This window comes from Balaenoptera borealis (assembly GCF_965194805.1).
Source record: "Balaenoptera borealis genome assembly, chromosome: 4".
Taxonomy (NCBI): domain Eukaryota; kingdom Metazoa; phylum Chordata; class Mammalia; order Artiodactyla; family Balaenopteridae; genus Balaenoptera; species Balaenoptera borealis.
Window position 1 is genome coordinate 134,794,010 of NC_138861.1, and position 14,595 is coordinate 134,808,604.

The 14,595-nt window shown below is 36.0% G+C and overlaps 1 long non-coding RNA gene across 1 annotated transcript in view; it reads left to right on the top strand.

The window, feature by feature from the left end:
- LOC309628394 overlaps positions 1-8,683 on the top strand; it is a 48,311-nt gene extending 39,628 nt beyond the window's left edge. Inside the window, exon 2 of the long non-coding RNA XR_014244472.1 lies at positions 1,160-8,683. This is a non-coding gene — a long non-coding RNA (uncharacterized lncRNA). The remainder of the gene's footprint in view (positions 1-1,159) is intronic.
- The last annotated feature ends 5,912 nt before the right edge of the window (positions 8,684-14,595 follow it).

The window sequence follows — 14,595 nt, forward strand, 5'->3', positions numbered from 1 at the left end:
TTTTAAAAACTGGTTTATAATGATGTTTAGAAAGCTACTCGTGTTTTATACAAATTGTGGCAAATGTAATTAAGGCCAACTATCACCCCAAGAAAGTTTCTACTGTATATAATACATCTCATCAGTTTTCATACAGTTGTTGATCTAGAGTTAAAAAAAAAAAAGTCAATATCACATAAAAATCTGTCATTTTGATACCTGGCCCCTTAAACTTGGTATTTTTGTATAATTTTGCTCATAACTTTATCTTACCATCTGTCTGGGCGAAGCTAACAACTTCCCTTATTTTGGCAATGCTGAATGAATGCATTTCTACAGGAATCCTTGACGTATTTATTTTATGCTCTTTCATGAGGGTTACAAAATATATGCTGCATGATCTAGAAAAAAAAGTGCTAGCAACTAAAAACTTAACTGTTAGAAGGTATGATTTTTTCCTTTAACATCCCTTGAAAATCTCATAGTTGATTTTCTTAGTACTCTCCCTAATAACGTAGAAGGTAAGATAATTCAGCTGTGAAAACAAGCAAAATTTTTTCTAATATAGAACAGCTGAGTGCTTCACTGTCTTTAGAAAGAATTCACTCCTGTAGCCACAGATATTTTTTTTTAATCAATTTTCTATTATGGGCACAGTGCAGTTAATTAAGGGTTCTCCTTTCTTATTGTAGAAAACTTAGAAGAATAAAAAGGCAGAGGGAGCCTGAATTTTTTTCGTTTGTGTTACACTGGCCTTGAAAAGAAAGAGAAGAGGATAATTTAGCCAAAAACAACAAACAGCCAGTTACCACAGATTTCAAACTCTCAGGTTTAGAGTGAAAGAGACCCATTAATTCAGGGATGTCAAGGCTCCTGGTGAAATTGAATGCCAAAAAATACTCTTGAGTTGCTCTAGCTAGCTGCCTTTAGGAGATAGTGTTTTGGGGAAATGTCTATGCTCGTTATTTAAGCTCTTTGTAAAACAGTGGAAAAGGGTGGAGGGAATAGAAGCATGTTGTCTAAAGTATACATCCACTCGATCAGAATCCCAACAAAGTGCATAAACTCTGGCCGCTAAGAGAAAAATAGAAGTAACAGTTTCCTGAGAATTGCTAAGCCCATATGCTATTAAATATACCACCTAACATTGTTCTTTTACTCTCCTTTTTCACTCCTGCAGCTACCACATGTGATGGAAGGAATCCAAGTTAAACATTCTCACCAAAGTATGTTCCAAGACAGATGACTGGGCCTCAGGCTTGGCCAATACAATGCGCTTCTATTCTCTATTTATTTTTGTAGTTCAAAGACCTGGCAGTAACCGAGTTGATGCCTGCCATAAGGACCAGTGCACTCCTGATTAGTGCCCAGTGATTTTTATATCTGTATGCCAGCTACTCAGATAGACCACGTATAAAGAGTAGGGGGATTTTTTTGAAAGGAAAAGAAACCCCAGCTTCCACTTAACGCTTTGAAATTTCAGATGATATACTGCCAACTTACAGACCTTGCTTTAATCAGAGCAGCCACATGAAAAGGCTGTTTCTATTTACCCTAGGTCATTTAGGAAACCAGTGATACGTAGGCCGTGCAAAATTTCAACTTCTCTTAAAGTTGGCATGTTCTCCTCAACTAGAGTTGAGTCTTGATTTTGTTTTCTGAGTGGAAATATTTACAACGCTGTCATACATGAGTTTTAGTCTTCCTTCTGTCTACCAAAAAATAGCCTTTTAAATAATGCTTAGGGTAAATTGGAAGTTGTCTTCCGATGGTGGGCCCATATAGATTTAAATAATGTCTAAACTACTCTACTGGTCTGTATGATCAGGCCACTTAAGGTGGCTGTTCTCTTGCTCTCTGTATATTCCCTGCTTGACCAGTGCCTACTTCACCTACACCCTACTCACATGGCTGACCTTCCTACATACCTGCCCCACCCCAGCTGGGACTATTCTAATCTTTAGATCAGAACATCTCCACCTGATAGCTTATTAAAGTGGTGGTGAGGGGCCCATGCCTCTGCTGGTTTCCCTGGTAACTCATGAGCCAACCTGACGTCAATTCCCCCATAACTGGCAACCTCCCCGGCCTCTGGGAGAGACTTCCTCCGCGTCTGCTGCACATGGTGGGGAGGCGCGCCAGGACCTGGCTTCACACATGTAAGTTCCCCCATCCAGTAAACCATTGACGTGTTTGTTGCTGACTCCGGGCTCTTTCTTCGGTCTGGAGGACGTGCAAGTACAGGCCTTGTAGGCCTGCGGGGTGCAGCCCGACAGCAGTTGGCAGAGCAGCCAGGAGGCCGAGGAAGCTCCCATGAGCGCCGAGATGTCAGGAAAAAAGGACGGGGGATGCAAAGTTGTAGGGGCCTGAGAGTTGCAAGGGGAACCCTAGGGTGGTTGTCCATAGCATGTGGGGTCCTGTGGTGGCTGTCCCTGATGAATGGGGGCTGCCAAGAGGGTACGGAGGACACATGGACACCCCTAAGGCTGTTGTGGAGTTACTGGCCGCCATTGCAGTGGGAAAAAAGGAGTTAGACTAAAGGTGGTGGCCGCAGCTGTGGGCTGGCCGTTGCTTTTCCTATTAAGAAAGGCCACCGAGTCTGAGCTAAGGGCCACGGTGAAGGTTAACTTGAATGCCGATTTCTGTTCTTCTGAAAGTGAGGCTTGTGAATGTGAATGAATGATATGTATTATTGTCTATTACTATTATTTGTTTAAACTGGATTGCTATTTAGAAACTAAAGAAAATCCCTGAAAATGGCCAAGATGGGAATCTTTTGACATTCTAAAACTGGTTGTTGCATATGCTTTTAGAGGAAGTTAGCTTTCTAGAAGGAACTGGTATTTCTCTACTTGTGCCTTTGAGATGTAAATGATCCACCTGAGAGTGGGGGGGGGGGGGAAAGGCCTTTTAAAACTCTAGCAGGAAAACAGATTTCTATGTCTGTATAGATATGTGTACGTCTATGTGTACCTTGTAAATAGAATGCGTCTCTGCCTTCAAATGGTGTGGCCCAGATTGGTTTGTGAGTGAGCTCTGTTTAATTGGCTTAAAAGAAATTAAGTGCTTTATATAAATTCTCAGAAATATAAAAGAAACTGCCTAGAATGAAATTCAGGTTGATTTGGGAAGCATTCAGTACTGAATCGTTATCTGGTATTGAAGCTGCTGAAGCTTGTTGATTTGATTAATATAGACATGTTTTTTAGAGTCATCAATATGAACTCTTCTACTTCTGTTGTACCTAGGTTTACTAGAGGTCAAATAAGACCTTATTACACCTGCTGCAAATTTATCAACAAGGAAAATAATATGATGAAACTTTAAGTAAATGTAAATAAGAGCTTTTAGGTAAACTCTATAGGAATAATTATGTTTTGGGAATGTCTGTCTAAAATAGTCTCTCCAGATTTTGGTAACTTGAAACTAAACTAAGTTAAATGAAGAGAATTCATTGACTATCTGGGTCATTTCAAACAAGATAAAATATTGGAGCATTAATTGCTAGGCGAGGCTAAGTTTACCTACCTTTGCTTTCTTAAGAGAGGAAGACTAAAGTATAAGTTTTCCAATCAGGAAATGCTGGTATGACAAACAATTCAAAATTACTTGCTTCTTGGTTTTTGCCAGAGATTAAGGTTTTTAAGGGTTAAGACTACATCAGTCATAATTCCAGTTACTGTAACCAAGTTTCTTTATCGATTACGTTGTGATCAGGTGTTTAATCGTGCCTTAAGTCTTTTGTCATTTATAGACAGTTATTGTTGTACTCTTATGCTTTTGCAAACTGTTTCACCTTCAAGAAGAGTCATGGGAAGCCCCTTTTGACAAGCACAGGTCTCTGATAAATTTTAGATCATACTGCTGAACTGGGTGAGAAATTAGAGAATCCTAAGGGAAAACCTGATGGCTTCATAAAAAGTTAACAGAAGGATTGGTTACTGAGTGAGCTGGTGAATAACGTTATAACGTTTATGGTTTTTGTCTGGAATATTACCGGTTTAGAACTATTTTTTCCAGATATAGGGAAGCCTTTCCCCTGAACTTAGTTATAATCTACAGCAATTTGGTAAACTACCCCTGTGGGTAGAATGGAAACATTTTTCTTTTCTCTCTGCCTGGTCCCTCCAGAAAATGGAGACTCTTGGATCTGAGCAGCCTTATCAGGTGAATGGGAAAGACTGTCTCCTGACATGTGCAGGAATCTCGATATTTTGGGGACCTCTAGAAGAGAGAAATCCATGGAGACGGCATCTGATGGCAGGCCTTTGGCATGGCTTTCTTTAATGGTAAACTACTTATGACATTAGGTAGTGTCAATAAATGAGCACGAGGATATAACTCCAGACCATTAATCCACCATAACTCACAGTTGTGAGTTGGAGTGCTGTTGCAAAAGCTTTCTAGTAAGTCTGTGATAGCCTGATTGGTGGAACTTGGAATGAATTTTCTCTTAGAAATTGTACTATGATAACGATTGGATATCTTATTCACCAAGGCCTATTAAATCTATTATTTAAACTAAGTGGAAAAATAATACTTATGAAACAAATTATTATTTCACTATGGTGCTTGCTTCATGGTTAGTACACAAGAAGTATATATTGAGAGACTAAATAAATTAATAAATACATGTACAGCAGTGCTTCTCTGGAAACTTGCCTAAAATTCTGATTCAGGTCATTGCTACCTTTTGACACTAGTGTCCTTTACACATCCTTTCTACTCCAACCCCAATCCCAGCAGCTGGATCAATATTCTATCCCCTTCCAAGCATCAGTGGAAGGAAAGATAAGATATAGGGATTTATAGATCCTCTGTTCCTGCAGAGACCTATAGATACTAATATGGGAGGAGCAATCTGATGGAGAGTTATCTGTTATCATGGCCTCTTGAGAGAGAGGAGTGGGTTGGGTAGAGTTCTGGAGGAGGAGTGGGGGCAGTGGCTCTACACAGTGACAGCATACAGAGTTTACTCTGGGGTGTTTATGGGAGGGCAGTTTCTCTTGCAGCAGCATTTCCAATTCATAGTCACCGAGATGCCAGTGGAACATGGATGCTCTTGTGGGGCAGTGGGAAAAAAATGGTCATTTTACTGACCACAGTTGTGCATACTTTTTAAGTAGCCTAGAGTCACCATCTTAAAAGGAGACGACATTTTCAAACTGGATCCAAGTGGATATACAAATAGAACAGGTCTTTGGGGATAGATCAAACTGCAGGTAGAAATCAGATGTGGCAGGCAGAACACACTATTTAAAACAAATAGCAACTGAACATGGCAACAGAGAAGTCCTAACAAGGGATTTCCACAGAACCAACTGGAAGTCCAGGACTAGGTGATAACAGAACTATATAGACGGGCAAAGAGGGAAACATGACAGGGCTCTTACATGAGGAGCTGCTAAATAGCAGGAAAAACTCAGGTCCTTGAGCTATAAAAATGATGAAAATTTTACAGAGGAATAGAGTGCCTTCCTTATACTGGGGAAAATATAATGACTAGGTTTGAGGAATATGGCTCAAGTCCCTTAAGCAGAACAGGGACATAAAATTAGAGTCAGACAGGTTTTGTTCTAGAGAATTTGATGGAGTTCTTATGTTTACTTAATATATAAGTTCAAGGTGCATCCCAGAAACTGGGAGACTAAATTTGTTTCTTAGAAACAAATTGTTTTAACTTTGGGAAAACAGAGAGCTGTAGATGTTCAAGCCAGCAAGCTCAGCAGTCTAGGCCTGGGTCAGTCAGTCTGTATAGCAGGTCTTACATTTTCATTTTCTTCCTATTTCATGCCACTTTAGTCTTTAATGTGTCCTTATGCTTCATCAAAGCTTTCTTAAATTTAATTCAGTCTATAGGTTGACTTTCTTAGACTCCATTCAAATGTAAATCGGAGGTTTTGATTTCCCTATCTCTGCTTCTTCTATAGTTATCTCTTTAGCCCCTTATATGATTCTATATTTGAGTTTTAGGCCTTCAAATTGCATTTCTTTCTATTTTTGCCTACACCTGATGGAGCACTTTGTGCTATTAGGCAAAATGTTTTCTGAATATTTGTTTTATATTTGTAGTCTCTAAAGAGTCATTAGTTTAATTTCAAGTGACACGCTGAATAAACCATGCAAATCACCAAGGTCCATTTAGAACTGACAGTAAATAACCCTGATGAAAAAATCCAAAAAGTGACTGCATACAGAATTCTTTAATAGAGTTTGGTGACCACACACATGGCATTGAATTCATCAGAGTAGAATTATCTGTAAGGGTACATAAATGACTTTCCACTGAGTGTTTCTACAATTAAGTAAATGTTTCATGATTAATAATCTAGAAGAAGAGGAAATCTATGCTCAGGAATAGACGTGAACTATGTCCTGGACAATTTGAAAACTCAAGTAACTGCATCTCAGGATTTATATTTGCTTTGAACAGGAGCTATAAAGAAAACTAAATGACCAACAGTTGTAGTCAGTTTATCCCCTAGGTTCCAGATGCTTCAACATGCCTCTCTTAGATCTTCAGGCATTGAACTATGGATCAAAAGAATTTTTGAATATATGTCTCACATGTAATGATTTGTTGACAACTAATGATATTAAGAGAAAGTAAATTTTTTTAAAAAAGCAAATAGGTGAACCAAGGAATTAAAAATCTTCCTGATCACTTATGTTTGACAATTTTCTAGCAAATTAACATAAGCCATTCTATTTCAGTCAGTTTTCAATAAAACAAAAGTATCGTATTCTGAATAAGGCACCAATAAATGGATTCAGTGTAATCTCAGAGTAATCTAGCAGGCAAAGAAACATAGGTGCAGGCTTCATTCTATCAATACTTTCTGTAACTGACTATATTATGTATCTGAGGACTAAAATACACAACGCCACCTACAAAGTATTATAGTACTACCAAATTTTAAACCAGAATCTGATCAAGCCTCTAAATCTAACTCCAATTTATAGGAAATATAAGAAACAGAATACAAGTTAAACAATACCAAAGGGAAGCAATTAGCAAACTTTATACTCCAGGAAATTACACAGAACAAATGTCCTGGTCTCTTCAGCAAATAAACTTCAAGGAAAAAAAAAATAGAAATTTAGGAAAAAAGGGGCTGGAAATAATAGAGTTTATTTAATCCAACTGTTGTGTATGGATTTTATTTGTACCTTGACTCTAACAGTCTGTAAAAGAAATTTTGAAACCATCAGGGAATTTGAACACTAATTGGATATTTCATAATACTAAGAATTATCCTTGGGGCTTCTCTGGTCGCACAGTGGTTAAGAATCTGCCTGCCAATGCAGGGGACACGGGTTCAATCCCTGGTCCGGGAAGATCCCACATGCCACAGAGCAACTAAGCCCGTACACCACAACTACTGAGCTTGTGCTAGAGAACCCGTGAGCCACAACTACTGAGCCTGCGTGCCACAACTACTGAAGCCCATGTGCCTAGAGCCCGTGCTCTGCAACAAGAGAAGCCACCACAATAAAGAGTAGCCCCTACTCACTGCAACTAAAGAAAGCCCACGCGCAGCAACGAAGACCCCATGCAGCCAAAAATAAATAAATAAATTTTGAAAAAAAAATCCTTTATAATTTGTTTTGATAATAGAAATATGATTATGCTTCAAGATGAGTGCTTATTTACAGATATGTACTGAAATATTAAAGATGAAATAATATGATTCTTGATTTTTTTAAAAAATAAATTGGAAGTGGTAGGAATTGGCAAGAGCTGTAGACAAATCAAGATTGGTCATGAGTTGATAAGAACAGAAAGTACATTTTTTTAACATAATAGTCTCTACATATTTATGAAATTAAAATTTTCCATAATGAGAAACTTAAAAAATGATAGTCTCAACCGTTACCTTACTAAACATTTATTGTTCAGTATAGAAATATGATTAATCATTTTCCAAATTGAGATATATATAGCTACCCTGCTAAATTCACCTATTAAATCTAATAATTTATATACACATTCATTTTGGATTTCTTCTAAATAAAACATGTCATCATCTCTCATTTCTTAACTGTTCTCTAACATAGTGAGGCTAATGATTAAAATGAATGTAAGTTCTTGCTTAGGACTTTAACGACCAGGGAAAGTTAAATATAGTAGAGTTCCTATAGCTAAAATCAAGGCCATATATGCCCCCCAGATTTGTCCTACTTAGGACAGTTTTAATACAACAAATTGGGTTATGCTTATTTGTGAATGTGTTGAGGAACTTTCCTTTTAATATAATTGTCCCTTAAAATATTTTATGGGAATAAAATAATAAGCTATATTAACCTATCCCTGGGAGAGGCCTTGTCAGTCACACCTGTATAATTTTTGGTTTGGACTATAAGTAACTATGAAATGTTTTTCATATATGTATACATATATGAAACAAAATAAATAAAAAATGACATAATGCTCAACATCACTAATCATCAGGGAAATGTAAATCAAAACTACAGTGAGAAATCACCTCACACCTGTTAGAACTGCTGTTGTCAAAAAGACAACAAATAATAAATGTTGATGAGAATATGGAGAAAAGGGAATTGTAGTCACTCTTGGTGGGAATGTAAATTGGTGCAATCACTATGGAAAATAATATGACGGTTTCTCAAAAAATTAAAAGTAGAACTACAATATGATCCAGCAATTTCACTCCTGGGTATGTATCTGAAAAAAACAAACAAACCACTAATTCAAAAAGCTATATGCACCCTTATATTCATTGCAGCATTATTTACGATAGCCAAGATATGGAAGCAACCTAAGTATCCATCAATAGATGAATGGATAAAAAATACGTAACACAATGGAATTACCCATAAGAAAAGAATAAAATTTTGCCTTTTGCAGCAATATGGATGGACCTAGAGGGTATAACGCTTAGTGAAGTAAATCAGACAGAGAAAGACGAATTCTGCATGTTTTCACTTATATGTGGAATCTAAAAAATAAAAGGAATGTATCTAGCAAAACAGAAACAGACTCATAGTTACAGAGAACAAACTAGTGGTTACCAGTGGGGAGAGGAGTGGGGAGAGGGGCAAGATAGAGGAACGGGGATTAAGAGGTACAAACTACTATGCATAAAATAAATAAGCTACAAGGATATATTGTACAGCACAGGGACTATCACTGATATTTTATAATAACTTTAAATTGAGTATAACCTATAAAAAGATTGAATCACTGTGCTGTACACCTTTAACTAATATAACATTGTAAATCAACTATACTTCAATTAAAAAACAGTAAAATCTTTAAAATTAAAGAGACAACCAACCATGTAGAACATGCCTTGTTAAGACACATACATATCAGAGACCAATAGAGTCCAATTATTTGGGTGAAAAAATTAGAACCACAAAAATAGATTCATATCATGCAAGACGCATGGAAATACCTCTGAGATTTAGTTTGCTAGTCAGTTAGCACTTATCTCTGTCAAAACCTCTTTTCCTCATACGTCTTGGAATAAAATAAAAGGAAATAGTCTTGTACCATGAAGTAGTGATGAAGGGAGAGTGTCTGGAGGGAGATACTTGGGTCCATTCTTATTAGTGAGGACAAGCCGCTTAACATCCCATGTCTCAGTTCCTCAAGTGTAAAACTAACATCTTACTAGCTCGTCAACTCAAAGGATTGAATAAATGAGTTATTACTTATAAAAGCCCTTAGAACAGTGCAATATACAACAAGTCATCAGCATTATTATTTTGATTATTACAATTATTATTAAATATAAGTTATTAGAGACACAAAAATAAAGTTAACACATGAGGGTCTTTAGCTTTATCTCTTCATCCATTGACTTTTCAAAAAGAGAAGAATGTTGAACATAGATCATTTCCATTCATATATCAATTTAACAAATAATCATTATGTGCTTACTACGTGGCAGACATTGTACTTCGGGTGTGCGAATGATCCACAAGGTGCTTTTACAGATATAAATTATTAAAGACACCTAAGTGTTACAGGAGATAACCAAAGAAGTTCACAGAGGTTACCATAGGTGGGCAGAGGAAAGAATGGGGAGTTTGACCTGAAGAGAGTTCCAGAAAAATTCTTAGAAGGAAGACAATATTCTAATTCTCTAGAAAGGTTTAGGAGGATTTATTCACCAGGTGGTCAGGACCTGGAAGACCGTGCCCTTTCCAGGCAGAGGAAAAAGCTTGTGAAGAGACACAAGCATCTGCAACAGGCTGCTAGGCATAGTGCATTCCTTTATTTATTCTGTTAATCAGCCAATAATTTTTGAATGCCAGACCCTGCAGACACTGTACCGAACAAAACATACAAAATTTCTGGTTTCATAAAACTTACAAAAGACAATCAAAAAATAAGCGTATATATAATATCTCAAATAGTGATTAATTCTGTATAGAAAAGCAAAGCAGAGTAAGGGGATAAGTGGTACGATTTTATAAGGCTAGTCTACTGAGAAGATGACATCTGAGTAATAACTTGCAGGAAGTGAGGGAGCAAGCAGGGTAGGATAACTTTTCAAGTAGAAGAAACAGGGCAAAGACTTTGAGGCAGGAGTTTGAGGCAGACAGTTAACATGTTTGAGAAATAGCAAGGAGGCCAGTGTGGCTGACATGGAGTGAGTGAGGGAGAGAGAGAGTTAGAACTTGAAAGAGACATGAGAGGAGAAAAGGGAAGTGGAAAAGAATAGGAATGGCCTTTTAGGGCATGGGAAAAATTCAGGATTCTGGAGGATTTTGAATAAAGATTGCTTTAATATGATTTAAATTTTAAAGAACCCTGGCTAATGTATGATAAGATTACAAGACAGGGGTGGAAGCAGCAAAAAAAAAAAAAAAAAAAAAGGCATGAAGTTTTCCCAGTAATCTACATGACAGATATCCGTGCTAGGACCAGGGTAGTAGCATTTATATAATGAGAAGCAGTCAGATTCAGAATGCATTTTGAAGGTATTGTTAACAGGATTGGCTAATGGACATGGAAAATAACTCACTCAAAGGTGACTCCAAGTTTTAGAGACTGAGCAACTGAGCAAACATAGTGTTTCCATTTATAGTGATGATTAGATTAGTGTTGAGAAACAGTTTCTTCTGGGCATGTTAAATTCAAGCTGTCTATTAAACCACAGGGTCAGGCATATTCTAGTACCAGCAAGCTGTTTGGTATGCCTGGGGCATCAGACTCAAAGCAGGCATGTTGAAAGCAAATAAGGCTGGGAGGTGAGTAGACTTTGTTACATGGAAGGTTTTGTATGCATACCAAGGACAGTATACTTTACCTTCCCAGACTTCAGTTGGCCTGTATTGCATGAATAAGCATCTCTTCTTTTGATTAGCATTCAGTTACTTCAAACTGCTGTCTATTTCTGGCACCAGCACCTCTTATAGACAGATGTATGATGAGTAACCAATAGCTCTGTATTATTCTTTGCTTCCTTGCTCACCTCCTGCCAGGGACTTTGCTTTGGGAGATTTTGTTCTTAATTTAATAAGAGGAATTAAGTTGAAGATATGTTGGAAATAAAAGGAGAAAGACAGCTTGAGACCAGATAATTGAGGATCTTGAAAATCAGTATAGTTTTGACTTTATGGGTAAATGTGCATATTAGTTAAACTAAATAGGGTTATTAAGACTGTAGTTAAAGAAGCTTAAGCAACAATATCAAAGATAGATTGGACCTGAAGAAGACTGCCACTAGAACTAGAGTTAATCAGACTGGCGATATGAGACAGACAGGCAAACACCATAAGAGACATCGTCTCTTCTCCCATCTTTTAATGATTTTTAATGGCATAGCATCCAATTATGATATTTAACAACATCTCTTCAGTTGCCAAAAGGAAATTTTAGAATCACGTTCACATTTTTCTGTCCACGGATCCTATAACCAATTGGTTACCAAATGCTATATATCCCAGGTATTTATTGTTTTTATTTACCTTTCTCTTCATTCTGCTACTTCTGCCCAAGTTCAAGAAATCATCATGTTTTGCTGTAACTTAGATGAAATCATCGCTACTCACTGCTATAGCCATAGTGCCCTCTGTGGTTGAGAGACTTTCTTGATGAGGTGTCTTGTATAACTTAGTACTCAGTGTTGTGCTTAGTTTTGTTCCTGGTGGGAACTGAGCATGTGATCACAGAATGACTAGATGAAATGAAATTTTAAAACTTAGCCATTACTTTTTTTGTTGTTTTTTTTCATTTTTCTTCTAGGAATATTTACACTTAGTATTTCCCTTTTCCCCTTGTTTGTACCATCTCCCATTAGTAAATATACTTACTGGTTTAAAAATAAATGTTATAAAAGTAATTATTTTCTTCCCTTTTACTACCGTGTACCTCTAAGTTAGATAATAGAACTGTTAAATATGTGAGGGGATTAGAAAAAAGGTCAAATATCATTTGAGATTTAACGTTTTATATTCATAAATGTGTGATTTCTGAGACACAGTTATTGACATTTCATACTATGACACAGTCATTGAATTTCCATGCATAAATCTAGCTCAAGTCATTCATAAACAAGACCAGTAGCCACAATCTTTAGTGGCATATGAATGAAATATATTGTAGGGTGAATAAATCGTTTTCCCTAGTTTCAAACTCAAATTGCATCATTTCTGAATTGATAAATTAGCTGTCATAATGGATGGTAACTCAGAAATTGTAATTCTGCTTTCATTGGCGTTTCAAGATTATGAATTAAATCTGTTATTTCTTCTGAGAAAAAAATGGCATTACTGAACTTATTAGACTTTTGCTTTACTCCAATTTTTTTGAAATAAACTAAATGAGACTGCCTGAGAGGATCTGAAAATACTCATTTTCAGTTTTGAGAAATTATAGGGAATCTCTCTTTTGGTGTCTATAAGAGGTGCCATGTTTGTATTTAAAAGCAAAATAAAAATACAAATTTTTTAAACTTTCAACACTTCCAATAACAAGATCATCTATATTTTCTTTTCATTTTTCTATTTCCAAGAATAAAATAATTGACAAAAAAAGTATTTTTCTTAATTCTATCCCATTATTGGGGAGGATTCAATATGATACATCATAAACTTTAACAACATTACATATTTTCAAATGTTTTCCTCATAAAATAACAACTTTTAGGTACAGTTGTTATTTATTATAGTCATGGCAGGGTTGATGATTTTGCATAATATACACATGAAACACAAGTCTCAGTTTAAAAGACTCTAGTTTTTAAAATCTCAGAATTCTATTTTTTGTAATTATATATAAATATGAAACATATCAGATGTTACAGAATTTCAAAAATACAGTTTTACTGTGAAAAAAATTTGTTGTGAAGTGTTCTGCTTCGTTATTCATCACAATTAGAGAAAATTATACATTTTACAACTGTCAAACACTAATTATTAGTGAATGTGTATAAATTTTATTAATAATTTATGTAGCTGTATATGTTTTGTGAATATTATTATAGATTAAAAAAATCTAGGTGAACAAAAATGGAAAATGAGTGATTGTAGCAATAAGTCTATCTTAAGATGTTCAAAACACTCACATTTGAGGTATGATTACTTTTAGAGAGATTATGTCATGTAATTGGAATATAATTATGAATAATAATTGAAAAGATGATAATGCTCTTTTAAAAGCTTAGGTTTTTAGGAGTTGTCTAAGTATGTATTTTAACCCCTTTTGTTGAGGAATTTGCCAGTAATTAGTTTATTTTTGACAATTTTTATGTATAAAGTAATTTTAATCAAACATGATTATTAATTGTCATTAATAATTGTCATGATATTAATTAAACCATATTTAAATACTACATTCCTTCAAATGAAATTTGGTGACGTGGCTTATAACTCCTCTAGTAGATCTGTGTTAAAAAATTAAGCTCAAAACAAGTGAGCCTTAATTCTTTCCAGACTGCCCGTGAATCAATGCTGGCTTATTGGAAAATAGATTAAAACTTATGTCACAATACCATTCGCTCTTTTGAGAATACCAGATTGCTTGTACTCTAAGAATTTACAATATAATAGAAAAGTAGGAGAAAAAAAAGAAAGAAAAATGAGCCTTGATTCCTTTTTCTCACCATGGAAACATTTTTGGAGGAAAATATATTTTATTTAATATTCTTCATGCATATTAACTGGTACCACACTGAGTAATGCAGTGTTATAAGCAAATAAGCAGTCATTTTATTCAACTCTGGAGAAAAATATTTGTTGTTCTTTAGTGGGTGGGGCCTGTAACTGTTGCTCAGTACCCATTCTCTCCATCTTCCTCTTTGTAATGGAACTCCCTGAATTTTTGTTGTGTGTACATTAATCTGATAGCATTAATTGTAGGAAATGACTACATTTCATAACCTGACGTGTAGGCAGGCGTAGCCCTGTGTGTATGTTTAGGACAGTAATATATCAGGAAAAACAGTTTTGAGCAACTTGATGTCATTACTTTAAAGGGCAAAGATGCTCTTGCCGAGTGCTTGGCACTTGGGGAAAGGCAACTCCAGAAGGAACATTGGAAGTCTGGTAGTAAAGATGGCAGAACCGCTCTTCCAGGAAGTGACTGCTCAATTTCGATTGTTGTATGGGAGGGAAATATGTTTTCTACATATTTGAACACAG